Here is an 18,849-nt window from a genome sequence, read left to right as displayed (position 1 = left end):
CTTAGAAACTATATCTTTATATAAACATGCTCTCAGCATATTTACAGATGCTGTGGGAAGTATTGTGAAGAAGCAACTCAGCATTATTTCATTACTTTGCAATAACTTACACTGACCTACTTTTTTCGCCTTTGATAGGATAATTACTTTCCTTTTATTTTGTCAGACAAAGCGACACTAAATGACAAGCTCTGTGAACAGATGGATTGTCTTAAAGTAAAATAACTGCATAATTTTAATGTCTATACTCATTCATTAGCACATCAATTGTTTAGCAAACTTACCATCTTGCTTCATAAGACAACAACAATGTGGAGTATATTATATTACTAACATGTTCCTGTTTTGGGGTTTCTTTATTTGTTTTAATTTTTAGTCTAAAACTGTAACAACAGTTTTGTTGCTGGGATCGTGATAGTAGTGGGTCTCAGTACAGATCAGAATCATTTACAGACACATTTTCAGAAATGGATTTGGATGACCCAGGTTTTGGCTACCAAGTTGAGATGTACCTGAAAACACAGCAACTGAAAATCAGTTGAAAATGCTGGCCTTAGAGAAGTATTTGATCAATGGCAAATATGAGCCTGTAAAATGGCCAGTTCATGGAATCTGACTTCCCTTAAAAACAATAATATAATGTATGTGGGATACCGTCATAGGTCCATTAGGCACACAGTTACTACTGTCATGTGGGCTATGTAAAACCTTAAATAGGCAGATTCTGTTTGTATACAAAGCATGATAGAAGCATGTGATTACAATAATTTACAAAGCACAAGATGTAGTGAAACTGGTAATATGACAGCAGCGAATGCTACAGAATTTTTGAGTTTGAGGCTACTCCTTTTCTCCATAAAGTCAACTCAATCTCAGCTCATTCTGCGCTTTGGAAAATACAGACTGGCTACCATCACTGATTCTGTCCACGTCACATTACATTCTTACTTGCCTGTATGCCAGATCAAGGTTTTGTCAGTGTTGAAATTCCCCCGCCACCTTCATTTAGTCTGATCTTCCATCTGAGACTATACTACACAACATGTCTCAGCCTAATTCAGCCTGTTGATGAAACAGGATCCAGTGAAGCTAAATGGGTAAAAATTCAGCCAGTTGCCCAAATGACAAATAATGTTTTATCAAGAGATGACAAATCGCAAAAATAGATGAAAGTGGGTGGAATTTTGTGCTGAATTATTTGGCCAAGTTTTTAATTTAACTGCAAGTTTGAACCAGTGCTAAATGTAGTCATAGCAATTAGAGATGGAAAACACCTATTAAATCATCTTGTCCATTCGCCTACAAATGCAGGATTTTCCCTTTCTAATATGCTGATGTGGACACTGAAGCGAGACACATATGTCAGAGTATAGTTAAATGTGGAGGCCTCTGTTTTTTAAACTATTAGGCAATGAGAAACACCTCCCTGGACTACCCAGCAGGGCTGTTCTAGTGTGGAATTTAGCTGGGCCCTGGGTTCTACAAACCTTAGGATGGGTCTGAGGGCAATTCCCTTTCTACATGCCCAGGCCTGCCCTGGCAGGCAATCAGAGTCCCAACCCATTCCTCTCCTCCATGCTGGAGCTAGGAGAGATGAGCCATGAAGGCTTACTTCCTTACCATGCAGTGTTGTGCTCTGAGCCCATTGGGTTACAGAGACCTCACATCAGACCCTTTCTTAACACACCAACCACACTGGAGCTTGCCAACATTGTGACAAATGTAATGTAAATCCCTAAACCAGACGTCCAAGATGCCAGATGGAAGGTGAAAAAATCCCACAGTCATTTCTCAATTTTCCCATATGGGGAAAAAAAATCCCTTTCAGACCCTCCATAAAAATCTGGTGATCAGTATAGTCCCCAGAAGCCCAAGAACTCCAGAAATAAAGGTGTGAAAGGGTGGTGCTGGAACAAAGCTAAAATGGCTACAAGCCAGCAGTGGGCAAAAACAACCTCTGCTTCCTTCCCCTGCCTCTGGAAGTGGGAGCCAGTCAGTCGGTCTGTCATGACCCTAGTCATCCAATTGCAGTGGGAACAGGTAGGAGAGGCTCAGAGCTCAGAACTAGTTAAAGCCAAACCCCTGTCCCAGGGAGGGAGGGGGAAGGGAAATCAAGAGGAGCCAAATTCCCCTCCCTTTCTCTCTCTCCCCCTCCCATCACCCACAGGGGAAGGGAAGGCGAGGGGTATCGGCATCCTCGCCACTCCATGGCTCTCTAGTTACACGCCCCAGTTAGCAGGTGAGTGTTATCCAGTCCACCTTTAGATCCTTCCACGTGCACTCAGATACAGTGGTGGTAGAAAGGTAAATTCTCATCTCTTCTTAAATTACAGTTCTACTCTAAGAAGGAACTTTGACATAATAGGATTGTGGGGTTTCACGTTCTTGTGTTTCATTCATTCCTTGTCAAACTCATTCAGTTTGCCACTAAGAAGATAATTTTTCTAACTGCAGCATCTGCAAACTCCCCCTGGGTTGTGACAGTTACACTAGTTTCTTTTCCTCTCATGCATCAACATCAGCAATAAGTAGCTACATTCTTTTGCTTTGCTCATCCCCTCTCTCCTGCCCCTTCTCACCTGGCTGTGACTGGCAGCTCAGTTCTGGTGCTCTGCCCAGCCCCTACTCCTCACCCTACACTGATGAATCTCAGGTCATTGCTGCATTCCCACTCAGACCGCATATCATATAGCTGGCAACTCAATGCATAGGCAAATCACAGGTAATAACATGGTAAATTCTGGCATATAATCTTTCTAATAATAGATCCAATAATGATTTATTCATCTCCTACTTCCTTCCCTCTAAAAAAAATGCACCCTGAGTCAGTCAATTCTCAATATTGCATTACTGACATATGTGGGTTGTAGCCCACGAAAGCTTATGCTCTAATAAATTTGTTAGTCTCTAAGGTGCCACAAGTACTCCTGTTATTTTTGCGGATACAGACTAACACGGCTGCTACTCTGAAACCTGACATATGTGGTATTGCTTTTAACCGGATTAAATGGTAGTGGCAGATCCTCAGTTAGTATTAATTGTCATAGCTCCACCGCCATCAGAAGAGCTCTGACAATTAACCCCACCTGAGTATCTGCCTTGTCGTGTTTAAAATAACCTTCCAAAGTAACCCTTTACTCAATTCAATCCCAACTGTTGTTGTGAAGTTCTGAGCATCACTGCTGTGTGGAACAGCAGCAAATCTGAGTCCTAAGCAGTCTCAAAGATGTGTGTTAGTATCCAGGAATAATTTAAACTCCTGTGGGTTTAAGATTTAAACTCCTGTGAATCCAGATGCTCTGAAATTAGCTTCCTCTAACTAAGGCAGCATGTAATAGAACAGCTGGTGTGTTTGTGCTCCACTGCCCACTACAGGCTGGAATTAGAAGTGATCCACTGTGTGTCTTAGGCTCTAGGCTACTAATATCAACTCTTTTCTTGCTCAGGTGGTAGGAGCAGTGCTTAATTTGTTATGAAAGAGTTGCTGGGGCTCAAGCAATTTTTTTCACTTTCTTAACTGACATGGCAAGCCTAGAGGTGCCAGGACTAGGAACTGCCAAACCCGCAGCCCCCGCAAGCCCTGGCACAAATCGAGCACTGGGTAGGAGTCTGTGCTTTTGGAATAGAAGGCTACAATTTCTATGCTCATTGTCATAGTGAAGTTCTGAGTGTCCATGGTGTGCAACACAGTGACACCGGCAAATTCCTAGGTGGTCACAGAGTAGGGTGACAAGATAGCAAATGTAAAAAATTGGGACAGGAGGAGGGGGGTAATAGGTGCCTGCATAAGACAAAGCCCCGAATATCAGGACTGTCCCTATAAAATCAGGACATCTGATCACCCTATCATAGAGTTATTACAATAAGTATAGATTGGCTAAGTGATGATTAAAGGTGAGGATGGATAACCACCTACAAACATTTGAAGGTTATAAACATAAGAGGGAGAGTAATTATTTAGGGACAAATGGGCAAAATTAAGAAAAGGGAACAGTGTTAGACTGTAGTATCATTCCCCCAAGGAAATGGTTTGAAGCCCTGAACTTTATTTAAGGTGAGACTAGTCAAAACACCAGTAAATATACTGCCCAGGACTGCCCTGCACTAGGAGGAGGATGGACCAGAGAGCCAAAAAGTCCTCTTCCATCTCTAAGTTCTATGATGTAATGAGTGTTTTTAAGCTACTGTATTCAGGCTCCTGAGTACCTCGAAGTCCATAATGAAAGCACTCTTCTAAAGACTTTGTTTTTAGTGTCTTTTCAATAATTACCCTGAGGCCCCATGGCCCAAAGACACAGACATTTTATTTGTAGAAAAAAATTACACTGGGAATGATTTTTTTTTCTAGGCAAACACCTTAACTTATTCAGACATGTATTAAAAGTATAAAGTTAAATATAGAAGGAAAAGGGGTAGCTTTTTGAACTTTAAATGTTAAAAGAAAATAGAAAAACAATCCACCCAACAGAAGATTCTGCATAATAAATGTTGGTCCTTTTCTATTTAAAGGCAATGTCCACAAATGAAAAGAAACTCCAGTAGTTTGGATGGTCTTTGCTGGTGGGTAGAAAGACATACACCAAAGAAAAAGGATAGGCTGAAAGGTTGTTTGAGTACATAATTAGTTTATCACAAACACTAAAGAAAAATTTCTCAAAACATTAAAATAGAAGTTGATTCATGAAAGATCATTTATAAAAGCCACCTTATGTGCAGGCGATGGGCTGAATCCTGAATTCCACACACACCCAGTTGTTTTCATTAGGGAGTTTTGGACATACAAGGAATGCAGGCACAGATTGTATTACTATAATTATTTCTATTACACTCGTGGCTCAAGGCCCCAAGAGAGATGCAGGCCCCTTTTGCTAGACACTAATGGGAAAACACTATCTAAATGAAAAAGGCAGACAAGGGATAGGAGGAACTGGAAGTGAGTCATAGAGAGATCACATGACTTAAGCTGAGAGAGAAATTCAATGACAGAGCTGGGAATTGAACCCAGCTCTCCTGAGTCCCAGTCCAGTTCCTTAACCTGAAACAGCAGTAAAGCATGTTGTTATTAGCTGATGTTTCCAACTGGCAATTATCTGCAATGATACCAAAGCGGTCTGACAATGTCCGATGGTGTGAAGTATAAAATACTATCCACACAGGTTCAGCTGATAACAGATGACACCACTATTAATGTTAAAACATCCTGTGCAGAGGATTGTGAAATAAAGCTTAAGGTGGGTACTGAGTGTGTCATAGGCCTTGTGCTGGTCCTTTGCACATAGGTAAATTTCACCCAGTACAAACATGCCAGCACAAACTGTTACAGAGACAAACACCTGTCAGGAATGGTCTAGTTTTACTTAGACCTGCCTTGAGTGCAGGGGACTGGACTAGATGACCTATTGAGGTCCCTTCCAGTCCTACACTTCTGTGATTCTATGATTTTGCAAGTGTGCAAGTCTGCCAAATTGCTGAACAATATGCTAACAACCAATATGCTAACAACAATTTATGCAATTCTCGTATTTTGGGGTCATGTGTAAGGTAAGTGGAATTGATGGTCATTTTCCAGGGAGCTGAGAGGTAGGAGTTTTCACAAAGAATTCCCCCCCCACCCCCCCCAGAAAGACAGAGACAGAGAGGAAGAGAGGTGGTGGGACTGATTAACCCCAAACAAGCACTGAAGTGCTAATCATTCAAAAACAAAGACCGTGCCAAGAAAATGGTTTCAAAACAAAATAAACAAATGAAAATAATTGAAGCTGTGTCATATTTTGATTTATTCCAAACCTTCAGTGCCCAAAATAGCATTAGAAGGCTTTTTTTTTTTCTGTGACCCTAAGCTGGCAAACAGTGAACTTTAGAAAAACAAATAGTGAATAGGCCACTTTGTCAACCTCTGCTATAGCAAGTTAACTTTAAAATAGAAACATCTCTAATACTTAGGGCTAGCTCACTATATTCAGTAACACTTTGCTTCTTAACATCCCTGTGCGATAGGAAAGTATTAAAAGGCCTATTTTACAGCTGAGTAAAGTAAGAACTGGAGCAGTTAAGTAGCCTGCCCAAGGTCACACATAAGGGCCGCGCTCCTGCAACTATACAGACAGACAGCTGCATCTGTAACATTTTAATGGGGCTCCACCCACTTCTGGGAATCCAGTTGCAGCACCATAGCCAAGGAAAGTTGGGAATAGAACCAAGGGCTCTTGGATTTTAGTGTCCTGGTCTAAGCACTGCATCCTCATTTCACATACAAACAGTTGCCAGGGGTATCTAATAGAGCTGGTTAGGAAACGTTTTTCCTGTCCCTGGAAAACATTTGAGATTTCGAAAAATGTTCCCATCACGAATCAGGACAAAAATTCAATCTCCAAAATTTTTGCACATTGACAAACCATAAACATTTCAGTTTGGATCAATCGAAATGCTTTGTTTCGATCATTTCAAAATGTTTCATTTTTATTTTTGGCCATTTTTTATTTTATACAAGTTATTTTTTTTTACTATAATTAATTCCCAGTTCAACACAAGAAGTTGTTTTGAGCTGGGACAGCAGAATTTTTCATTCTGAAAATGTCAAAACAGGCTGATTCAACAATTTTGAAACTTTTTTTAAAAAAAAAATTGAGTTGAGAAATTCATCAGAACTGACCTTTTCCCATAAACAGTTTTGGTTTTGACAATTTGACTTTTAAAAGAAAAACAAAAAACCCCAGGAAAACAAAAAGAACAGGAGTACTTGTGGCACCTTAGAGACTAACAAATTTATTAGAGCATAAGCTTTCGTGGGCTACAACCCACTTCTTCGGATGCATCCGAAGAAGTGGGTTGTAGCCCACGAAAGCTTATGCTCTAATAAATTTGTTAGTCTCTAAGGTGCCACAAGTACTCCTGTTCTTTTTGCGGATACAGACTAACACGGCTGCTACTCTGAACCCAGGAAAACAGTTCATCAAAAAATTCCTGTCCCATTCTAGTATCTGAGCTACTATAGTTTTTATTTTGCTTCAGCAGTGAAGGTATTGTGCTAGCTATGTGGTATCTCTTGGCAATTGTTGACTTTTTAACGGCAATCACAGTACATACATGTAGACTTTGTCATTAAGAACTAGAACCCATAGGACTAGTAGTTTGACATGTTCAACTGACTCACTTGTCATGCCTACTGACTGAGATGTGGGTTAACAGCACAATATGCAATTTGCACTCAAAGTACAAAGAACACGGTTATGGCAGATGCTATATTCAAATTGCTTTGATCCATGGAAGAAACAGATGGAACCTACAAGAAAAGAAAATCAGTTTAAGAATCATCGCAGCCATCATGTTACTTTTTCTTTAAGAAGGTAGAAATATTGTTTTCTTTCATTCCAGTAGGTTTATCACTTTACTAGTTTGAACAATGTAGCTACAAAATAACCAATGATCTCTCTGGCTGTCACAATATTGGAAAACAACCACCTTGTAGTCCAGCCAACCTCAGCTCACCCTTCTTCGAAATGGGAAGGAATTGGCTTGGTTTATAGTATTTTTTTTTTTAAAAGGAAAACGAAAAGCCAGAGGATACAGTAATAGTGCAAAACTTAATTTTCTGTATTGTTTTTGAGATTTCTAACACATTACATTTCTATTTTAAAGAATTCTAATATTTACATTAATACAAAAATCTATTTCAACAGTATGTTGGTAGCAGTAGGCCTCTTTTACATAATTACATAATTAGATCTTGTTATGTTTTAATGCACTAATTTCTGTATGTCAGTCTATGGGCACATCCAATCATTATTGCAAAGCATTTTTACTAGCATGAAAATTTACCATTTTCTTGGTATGTTGCATCAATTTTATTTTCAATTCCTGGGAAATCTTTCTCTATTAGTTTTGGATAACCATTTTCCGTAGAATGGCGTTGTTCATCCTAGCTGTAATAAAAATGAACCGGAAAAAACAAATTGAAACAGATTATCTAATTGATGGTGATTCAACAGTTCTTTTAAGCTGAGACAGCTTAGGGTGGAGACATATTAGTGGGAAGGAAGGGAAAACCTTGCACATCTGATGCCTGTGCTGTATCTGTTCTGTGGATAAATTGAGGACTTTGATCTCCAAGTCTATGGATTCTACACCTTCCACAAACTCTAAAATAGAGATATTAAATATAGAGCCAGCACTAACCTTGCTGAACCCAAATATTTGGATTGAATTGACAACACAAGCGGGTCACCCAACTTCTTTATCTCCCACCAATACTATGCCTCCAGTACTTGTCTCCTACGAAAAACTTGGTCTTTCCAGTCTTTGTATCATGAAATGCAGCATCGACCTTCTGGAGGGTTCTTGGAAATCCAAGTTCATAAAGTTTCTTGGGGTAGCCTTCAAGTATGACATGTCCTTTTAGAGCCCAAAATTTCTTTCCTGCATGAAGTATTGATGGAAGGAAAAACACTGTATAAATTTAGTGATACCAAATCAATAGGGGAATTTTCAAAAAAGCAGAGGTGAACATCGAGAGCAACCCCTACACTTTTCTATCACATCTAAGTTTTTATATCACACATACTATTGCAGAATCTGAGCAACCGAGAGAAGCCTGCCAGGGTGGCACTTGATTCTGTCCTTTCTCAAACGAACCTCAGGCACTATGGCCATGAACTCCTCTTGATGGGATGCATTAGATGGTACCAAGGATTCAAGTGGTCTTTGTAAAAATATAAATTCACCTATTTTAATATGAAGAAATTGCCAAAAATAGATTAAGGACACAATCCTGTGAGATCTTGTCCTTAGTCTACTTTTGGCAACTTCTTTGTATTAAAAGAGGTGAGCTTGCACTTGTCTAAATTTAAGCCAGTGAGTAGTGCCACTGGCACTACGTACATGCATAAGTGTTTGCAGGATTGTGGTCTTAATTAGGACAGCGGTTTATTCAGGGTAATAGAATTCCTCTACCCCTACCCTCTGCTCCCGTAGTCTCAGAGGTGGGAAACCTTTGTCTGGACCAGCAGGAGAAAGAAAACCCTTGGCCCTTTTAAGGATTGCACCCTCCTTTTTTCCTCCTCTCTTTGTGGGCACGCAGCACTACTTGTGGGTTTGAGGGGTGGAGTAAGGAGGCTCTGTGTCTGATTGGTTGGACAGAAGGGTGCAGAGAAATCCTATGGCTCCCGCACACGGAAGAGGAGGGTTTATAAGCCCTTCCCACTGCCTCAGGGTGCCATTCTGTGCTGGGAAGAAATGCTCCTGTGTCCCTCATGTCTGTTTGGATTGGCGATTTGGGCTTTGCTATGGGTATTCTGCTAGTCACCTTTTCAGGGCTGGGAAGGAATTTTTCCCACACTTTCAGATTGGCCTAGGCAATGTGGGTTTTCTCACCTTCCTCTCAGCAGCACAGGAACAGACATGGTGAGTAGGGTAAGGTTGTAAAATTCATTTGTTGCAATTTAGCAGGTGCCCAGTGCAGGTGCTTGTTCAGTAGTAAGACTGATTCCCTGATAAACCAGAATTGGAAGTGGATTGGGAAAAGGCATCTCCTAAAGAAGGTGGGGGATGGGGTTGGGCCTCATAATGTCAGGTACAGCAAGAAGACAAACCCCTTCCCTCCCCACTACCTTTGTATGAGGGTGTTGGGGTGCCAGCGGTTTTGTGGGACCAGATTAACTGTGTGGAGGCGGAGGAAGCTGATGATAGCCCTCCCCCAGGTGGTACAGATGACAGAAGGAAGGATAACCTGCACTGGATGAGTTGTTGCTGGGTAGTTCCCAGGTGTGTAACATAATAAAGTTGTGGCCTAATTAAACCACATTCCTGGTGTCTTGTCCTTCATTCTTTGCAGAGCCAAAACCTGCCATTGACTTCAGTGGGAGTTGTGAGGTGCACAAGTAATTCAGGATAATGTCAAAAGATTCTACTGAATCACACTAACATTGAAAATTAAGGCTATCACCAGTGCAGACTGAAGACAACAAGCTGTCCTTAAAAAAAAAATAAGCTGGAAAAAAGTAGCTGTTGAAGTGAGGGCTACTGTAAGTGTTTGTTTTTAGGAATTTTGAGAAACAAGAACAATATTTTCGTAAAGCATTTACGTAAAGGAAAAAGAATGGTTCAAGCCCTGGTTTTTGTTTGCCAACCACAGTTATGTTGTATGTTCAGCTGCTATTTTGAAAAGAAACTTTCAACTCCGTTGTAAAATCTCTTCAGACAAACATTTTAGGAAGAAAGAAATAGAAATTCACACAGAACATCTGGTGCATTAAGTTTTCAATGGAAAAATTACAAGCAAGTAGTAAACTTACCATTTAGGATTTTAATTACTGGTAAATTATTGCCCAAATGAGGATTTAAGAAAACTCCTAATGCTGCCTGTAGAGTGAATGTTTTCAGCCTGCAGAGATGATCTTTATCACAGATGGCATACAAATAAGTATTTGATATTTCTCTAGCACAGTGAGGAATTGTGTTGAATGTTTATTTACTTTTTCAAAAGTTCAGTCCTTCACATCTTGAAAATAAGTTATTGATCATTTGTATACAAATTACATAGCTAATTTTCCAAGTCAAGAAGGACTATACACTTCTAAGCAGAGACCCAAGCATTGGACAAATCATTCATATGATTATTTGCTGTTTTTTATGTAGCACCTAACCTTCAGTCATGGACCACTGTGCTAGGAACTGTACAAATATTTAAAAAAGAGACAGTCTCTGCTGTGAATGGCCACATTTACACTTTGGATGGTTACATGAATGCAATATAAGAAGTAAAATAAAATAGAATTCTAGTCTGAAGGCAATGGAAAAGTTACTTACCTCTAAACATCAACACAAGATCTTGCCCGGGCATTCGTAAGCTTCATCAATCTGGTTTGGAAGATCTGGCCAAACTGAATTAATAACAGTTGCATTTTCTCCTGTCATCTGAGAGGTTTGATGCCAGAAAAATCTAATTTAAAAAGCAAAAATATATACTTATATCGATATTCATTTATTTATGTAAATGATCTTCAGATTAAAGAGGGAAAAGATAGTGGAAGACATATGCAGAGAATGCAAAAGAGCTTGATACTAACATGACGCCAGGGATAGGTTAAGAGTAAGGAATGTCCTGTGGAATGACAATAACTAGCACTGTGAGAACATTTCCAAGTTCTCTTCATGAGGGGTTTGTGACTATTTTGTGACCATTCATGAACTAGTCTGAATGGGTTTGTTGGCTCTGAAGCTTATAAAGTTTGGGTATGAATGAACCCAGTTTTCCCAGGCTTGAATGTCATTGTAAGCCAAGGTTCAATGGGTTCTTGCATGTTCACACTGGGTTTGATGGTTCATCCTGAACCAGAAGCAGGAATGGTGGCCACACTGAGAGAATGTCATGTGACCTTCCTCATGTGACTTCTCCTAGTAAACAAAGTTCAAACTCAAAATTCATTGATGAACAACAGCCCAAGTGTGTCAGTAGCTCTCCAGTTGGGGCCAAATTTGGCACCTAGTTTTTGGTGAACAATTCATGAAAAGTAAAAGGTTCGGATTTACAAATGCAGGTCAAATTTCAACTAATGCTGATTCTGAATAGGTCAGTCTGATTAAGGCCTCTAGGTGTTACCCTTGTACAAATAAATAACTAAATAATGATTCAAGCATTTTGCACAGGGCCTCTTTAATCTAATGCTATAAAGCACCATGCACACCGACAGGATAGTGCTAGTGCAGTTAATGGATTCTGCTATATGTAAATAAAAGTTATAAAAAGGTACATTTCCTTCATTCTTCCTTCTCTCTCTTCTTTTACACTCAACACAAAAATAGGTGCATAGGTGCAATAATAAATGGCAGTACTTCGGGGATAAAGTTTGGAAGGCTTTGTTCCCCTCATGGTTCCTCAGTAGGATGCGCTCACCATCTCCTGTTTTGTGGCCTTAAAAGTAACTAAGCGGATAGCTGTGAAATGAAATGCAAATGGTAGGGATGAATTTCGTTGGCATTACTTACATGTCCTTAACTGATTACACGCGTAATAGTTGGTATGGCAACACCCATTTTTTTCATGTTCTCTGTGTATGTATATATATATATATCTTCATCTGCTGAGAAGTTTGGATCACCTCTCTGGGGCTTTGGCATTCACAGTTCTTTCTTCTGGACCTGCAAATATTGAGATGTGACATTGTTCACTCAGCTGTTACCTTTGGCACAGTGCTTCTGTTTCATTTCTGTGATAAAGACCATCTGCTGGTAAGCAGGATTAGTTGGGGAGGTTAAAGTGCCATAGAGAAATAGTTTGGAATGATGTTGGTAGGCAGACATGACAGAAACTACAAAAACAACATGAGCTTCCTCAGAAATGCTAGTTAACTTTCACACAATACCATAAAGAGCTTGGATGCCTTCCACATTGTCTTCAGGAAGAACAAAGTCCCTAGTTCCAGTGTAGGTGTAAATAGGGTACATTAGAGCTTCTGGATTGCTGGAATGGTCTAGTCCCAAAGCATGGCCAATCTCATGGGCAGCAACTGTAAACAGATTAAAGGCTGCAAGACAGCAAAGCCAAATCAGAATTAGTCAAAGCAATTCAGTTTACAATCTATACTACAAAAGTGGCTGGGAGGGTCACTGCCTTTCACTGAATTAGATGTGTGTCCCAGACCCTCCCGTCAAAGCACACATACACCTATGCTGAAACACTCCCTCTTTCATAATGGACCCATGAACAAAAACTCTCCTTTTAATTGGCACATAAATGACCTCCACACTCCTCTGTGCTCCTAGATGGGCTCTCTCCAAGATTCCCTGTAAGGGGGTCCTGGCAGCTTCCTCACTTTCTCCTTATTGGGATATTTATGCTGCTCTTTTTTTTCTTTCTTATGCTGTTTCTCCAGGAGACCAGGCAGCACCGGTGCAGTGCACATCAGAACACTGAATTAACAGACCCAACAGAACATAAGAATGACCATACTGGGTCAGATCAAAGTTCCATCTAGCCCAGTATCCAGTCTTACGACAGTGACTAAAGCCAGGTGCCCCAGAGGGAGTGAACAGAACAGGTAATCATCAAGTGATCCATCCCTTGTTGCTCATTCCCACCATCTGGCAAACAGAGGCTAGGGACACCATCCCTGCCCATCCTGGCTAATTGTCATTGATGGACTTATCCTCCATTGTTATAGTCTTGGCCTTCAGAACATCCTCTGGCAAAGAGTTCCACAGGTTGACTGTGCATTGTGTGAAGAAATACTTCCTTTTGTTTGTTTTAAACCTGCTGCCTATTAACTTCATTTGGTGAGCCCTAGTTCTTGTGTTATGAGAAGGAATAAATAACACTTCCTTATTTACTTTCTCTACACCAGTCATGATTTTATAGACCTTTATCATATCACCCCCAGTCGTCTCTTTTCCAAGCTGAAAAGTCCCAGTCTTATTAATCTCTCCTCATATGGAAGCCATTCCATACCCCTAATCATTTTTGTTGCCCTTTTCTGAACCTTTTTCCAATTCCAATATATCTTTTTTGAGATAGGGTGACCAGATTGTTGCTCAGTATGTGAACACCCAGGCACCTGATACTTCCATTAAAGGGCCCAGACTCACAAAGTGTTAATCAACCTCTATCCCCATTGATTCATTGAGGGCACATGACACATTAAAGGCAGCCATTAGCACATCACAATGCAGGGCCCAAGTCACTGAAAGTTGCAAGATTTGGCCAACAGAGTTTGTAAAGTGCTTTAAAACAGAAAATGCTATAAAATGTAAGATGTTATTACTAGATCGCACAATGGGGCCCCAATTCTGACTGGAGCCTCTGGTTGTTATTGTATTATAAATAATAATATTGAATAGTTATTACCACCTCTGGTATCATTAGTCCAGGTTTCATCGTCATCAAAGTGGATATCTCCTCCAAAGTTTTCTCCGGGTGAGAAAGCATGAGCCCGTTGATTGAAAGGTCCATCAAAAGGGAAAAAGTCACCATGCTCTATAAAGCAAACAGAATGCCAAATGCCCCATAAAACAGCTGATGAGATTAATGCAATAGGCCAAGTTCTAACCTGACATGTAACCAGGTCAAACCACTCTGGAGTGGTGCAGGGTCGAAATCAAAGCAGAATGTAGCCCATAGAATTTTAAAACACTAATAGCAACTTCCCACAGTCACCTTTTGTTCCAAAAGAGATCATGATGTCAGCAGTGCCAAAGGAGAGTCTGAAGAAGTTAAGAGGAGTCACATCAGTCCAGATTTTGAATGCCTCCTGGATTGCTTGGTCCACCTCTTCCTGGGTCAGATCAGGAGTGTATTTCACAATTCTGTTCATTAGCACATGCATGGGTAGGAAAACCTTTCTGTCTACTCATGGCAGAATATTTGAAATGAGTGAGATGCACGGCCTCACAATTTTTCTGATGCTTGTCCTAAAGTGTAAAATATAATGTCCTGAATAAAAGGTCATACTGCAAGGAATGTTTACAAGTACAATAAAACCTTTGCTGTCTCTTTGTTTTGCTTCATAGCAAAATTATTTATTAAACGTGTTCAAGGCTGATGAAGAAAGTACTGACTATTAAAAACAGCTGTGATATCGTTTAACAACAAGACTATTAAAATTCCAGACATAGATAAATGTTAGAAATAAAGCTTGTTGTAGAAAAAAAATTGAGGGAATAGAGAGAGGGAAGATTTGGAAAAAAAAAAAAAAAAGATGAAAACCAGAGGTGAAAGTAAGCCGGTACGGTACCGGCAAGAGCTGGTTCGCCGTGCTGGACTGGACTGGCTTCTCTGGGGGTGATTTAAAGGGCCCAGAGCTCCAGCCACTGCAGGGAGCCCCGGGCCCTTCAAATCACCGCCGGAGCTCCGGCAGCTGGGCTCGGGCAGGGATTTAAAGGGCCCGGAGGTCCGGCCCCTGCAGTGGCCAGAGCACCGGACCCTTTAAATCCCTGCCCGAGCACTGCCGCCCCTGGGTAGCGGCGGCCAGAGCCCCGGGCCCTTTAATTCGCCCCTGAGCCCCGGGACTCCCAGCCGGCTCTGCAGCTGGTAGATCCGGGGTGATTTAAAGGCCCTGGGGCTCCCAGCCACAGCCGGAGACCCAGGGCCTTTAAATCTTTAAAGGCCACGCCTCTTCCTGTTGAGGCCATGCCCCCGCTCAGGACTCCGGCGTACCGGTAAGTCCATTAAGTTACTTTCACCCCTGATGAAAACCAAAACCTTTTAGTTTTGTTAAAGATTTTTAACAAAAAAACAAAAAAATTTAAGGAAAATGGAGAGTTTCTGTGAAAATTTTGTTGCTCCAAAATAGCTATAAATAAAAAATTTCTGAATGAAAAGTGTTGAACAGTTCCAGTTAGACACCATAAAATACATCTATTTCCCTCTCCTCCTGTCCTGGAGGAAAAAGTGTTGTGTCTATGCAATAAATTAGTCCACACTGCTTTCCAGTGACAGAAGGCCCAATTCTGCTATCCTTGCTCAAAGTAAGTAGAACCTTACTCTGTGAGTAGGCCAAATAATGTACATCACATGCAATTATTTGACAACCTTAATGGGGTGGTCTTTAAGCTCCCCCCACCTTTTTAAAATTAAAGTAAGTTCTGCTCAGTAAATACAATACCTATGTATCAAAGACAATGTTAGCAATCTGAATACTACAAAGTCAACTTTGACATTTTCAACCCAAAGAAGCCCAAACTGAATTAATCTGGCAACATTTACCATCTAAAAATGATTCCCCCATCTCTAAAGTTTGCCCAACTTCATCACCTTAACCAAAACCTATTACACATTTTTGTGCTGAGACTCTGCCAATAATTTTAATATATGTATGTACGGCACCTAGCACAATGGGGCCCTGAACTCACTTAGCACCTTTTGGAGCTACTATAATACAATAAATAATACTAATGCATAATGTAAACTGAGATCAGTGGGCTTCAAAGGGACTCTTGCATGTAGTGAACAAACAGGAATGAGTTTCCATTGCAGATAAGTAAAAACCATTTTGAACCTAATTTTGCAGCATTAGACATTCTGAATGACTATGAAGAAAGAGAGAAGAAAGATCTAGGCACAAGAAGATGATAACCTGAGAGATTTTAAGCACATGTGTATATAGATGTCATGGTCTGTAATGCTGGAAAGGACCACTGGATCTAGTTTTGAATTTATCAAACTTCAATTTCCACCCACTTATGCCTTGTTCTGTAAGGCTGAAAAGCTTCCCACCTTCAGATATCTTTTCCATGTGTTATGTACCTATACACCAGGGGTGGGCAAACCTTTTGGCCCTAGGGCCACATCGGATACAGAAATTGTATGGAGGGCCGGGTAGGGAAGGCTATGCCTCCCCAAACAACGAGGCGTGGCCTCTATCCAGCCCCCCGGAACTTGGCTGCTGGGGACAGGGCAAAAGCATGCTGGGAGTGGAGGGGGGCTGAAGGGGAGGGGCCAGGGGCTAGCATCCACCCTGCTCCACTGCGCTGCTGGGGAGTTGGGCTGGCTCCTCCGCAAGCCTGTCCTGACCCCACTCGCTGGCAGGAGCTCGGGGGCCAGAGGGAAGGGTCCTGCGGGCCGGATGTGGCCCGTGGGCTGTAGTTTGCCCCCCTCTGCTATAAACAGTGACTAAGTCATTTTTCAGACTTCTCTTCAATAAGCTGAATAGATTGAGCTCCTTAAGCCTCACATTGTATGGCTTGTTTTCCAGTCCCTGGATCATTTTTGTGGCCCTCCTTTGAACTCTCTCCAGTATTTCCACATCCTTCTTGAAGTGTGGAGAACTGGACATGGTATTCTAATGGTGGTTTTACCAGTGTAGTATACAGAGGCAAGATCACTTCCCTACTTCTACTTGATATTCCCCTTTTTATATATCCAAGGATGACGTTAGCCCTTTTTGCCACAGCATTGTACTGAGACCTCATGCTCAGGTCATTATCCATAAAAACCTTTAAATATTTCTGGATTATTATAGGTATATTGTAAATATATGCACGCAAATTATATAGCATTGATTTTTAGCAATACCATCAGCAGCAGAGAAGCAAGAGACCCTTTTTTCGTGACGAGCTATAGAAATCAATGGAAAGTATTGCCCAACAAAAACAGAGAACTAAAAGGGGAGAAAATGCAAAATATAGCAGACTCCTTTTACCTGTATGTCAAGTTATAAGATGGCCATTTGATTTTCCTGGGGAAAAAGTTGTACTCTGCCACATCAGGGACACCACATCTTGGTTGTTTCATGAGATCTAAAGTTTCTGAATCCAGCCAGCCATTTATCTCCTGGCCAAAGAATGACTGCATATGCTGGAGTCGACATGCCAGGGAGTCTACGCTTCTTTTCTGCACAACGTCTGGATTAAAGAGAGCTTTGTAGAAGGCATCCAGATAACTCTGAAAGAATATGAGAAACACGGCACTTTGTGAAACAAAAATAAGATGAATGAAGAAGAAAGTGGGTTAGATGAGCTAGATACCTCTGCAAAGTCTAGGTCACTATCCGTGATGGCATCAGTTTCTAACGTTGCCATTCTAGGAATTGGCAATGGCAAACAATGTGCCAGACAACAGAGTAGGAGGACAATGGAAACAGACATCTTCATCTTTATCATGTATGATTACCGAATACTGTTGAGCACCCTTTTATAGGGAAATAGCCTTTTATAATGAAAAATATTGAGCATTTGACTCATCTCCTATCCACATGATACTGGTACATCCTCCCTCTAATTCAAGGACACAAATGGTCTGTATCACATTCTTTTACAAAAAGTCAAAGCCTGTGGTTTAAAAGTTAAAAATAGTGTAATCTCTCTTTTTCCTTCAGGGCTCTGTCTCATGGAAGGTAACTTTTTTTCTACAGAACTGGTGTAACACAAGCAGTGAGTGACAATTGTAAGCACACACAGCGTACCTCATTCTAAACTGGAGAGACCACCTCTACGGTAAAAAGATATTAAAGTGCCAGTCCTTCTTTGGTCTCTCTGCTGACTAACCCAGGAAGCCGTTTAGAGTTACATTGCGGTGTGTATTTAGATGAGGACTGACACCACCCACTAATTTCACACAGGACCACTGAACATCTCTGACACTGATCGTTAATTTTAATGACATACCCTGCCCAGATCCCACAAAGGATTTTTTGTGGGCGCAGGGATCTGTACAGGAGAAAAGGCAGGCAGTGCAGATTAAATAATTAAAGCTTTAAAAAGCTGGACTTGATCATGCTTTTGTGAATAAAAGCATCTAGTTTAGTTTGCTATTATTTATTGGAATCAGGTTATTTGTTACTTCCCAGGATCCACCAAAATGCTCATGAACTCCAAGAGTTCCATGACTTCTGGCACAAATGATTATCCATAATGGAAGTGCATTATTTGTCGGCCATTGTTCACTACTCTTTATTCCCCCATTTATAATATGCCAGTCATGCAATAAGGGATGAGAAACAAAACCATATGATTGAAGTGATCAGCCCTATACTTCAAACAGTAAAACACTGCAATAAACAGCTTCTGAAAGATACATAGGCCTCAGTACAGGAAAGACTTAGGCATGTATGCACAATGAGTAGTTCTATTGGAAACAGTGGATCTTAGTTTGAAAATTATTCCTTCAAACTATTTTGTGACACACTGAAACATTTTTAAGAATATCTAGCAAGGTTTGCAAATGATTCACCTTGATCACCTTGATCCATCGGTCCTTCAGCCCTCATTTAGATTGTGTCAATTACAACATATCTTCCATTCTTCTCTTATCTTGGCCTTCCTTCTCCATGTGTAGCCATGCCTTTTCATGATAAAATCTTCCCATCTCTTTGGAGGTCAGCCGAGTGGTCATTTCAGTTCCCGTGAGTACCACTCGGTAAC

The 18,849-nt window shown here is 40.8% G+C and overlaps 1 pseudogene; it reads right to left on the bottom strand.

Annotated features, from left to right (window-relative positions):
* Positions 1 to 7,181: 7,181 nt before the first annotated feature.
* On the bottom strand, positions 7,182 to 17,580 carry LOC135873189 (collagenase 3-like; annotated as a pseudogene).
* Positions 17,581 to 18,849: the final 1,269 nt, after the last annotated feature.

The sequence above is a fragment of the Emys orbicularis genome, chromosome 1 (genome assembly GCF_028017835.1).
Source record: "Emys orbicularis isolate rEmyOrb1 chromosome 1, rEmyOrb1.hap1, whole genome shotgun sequence".
Taxonomy (NCBI): Eukaryota; Metazoa; Chordata; order Testudines; family Emydidae; genus Emys; species Emys orbicularis.
This window is presented reverse-complemented; position numbering and strand designations above follow the sequence as displayed.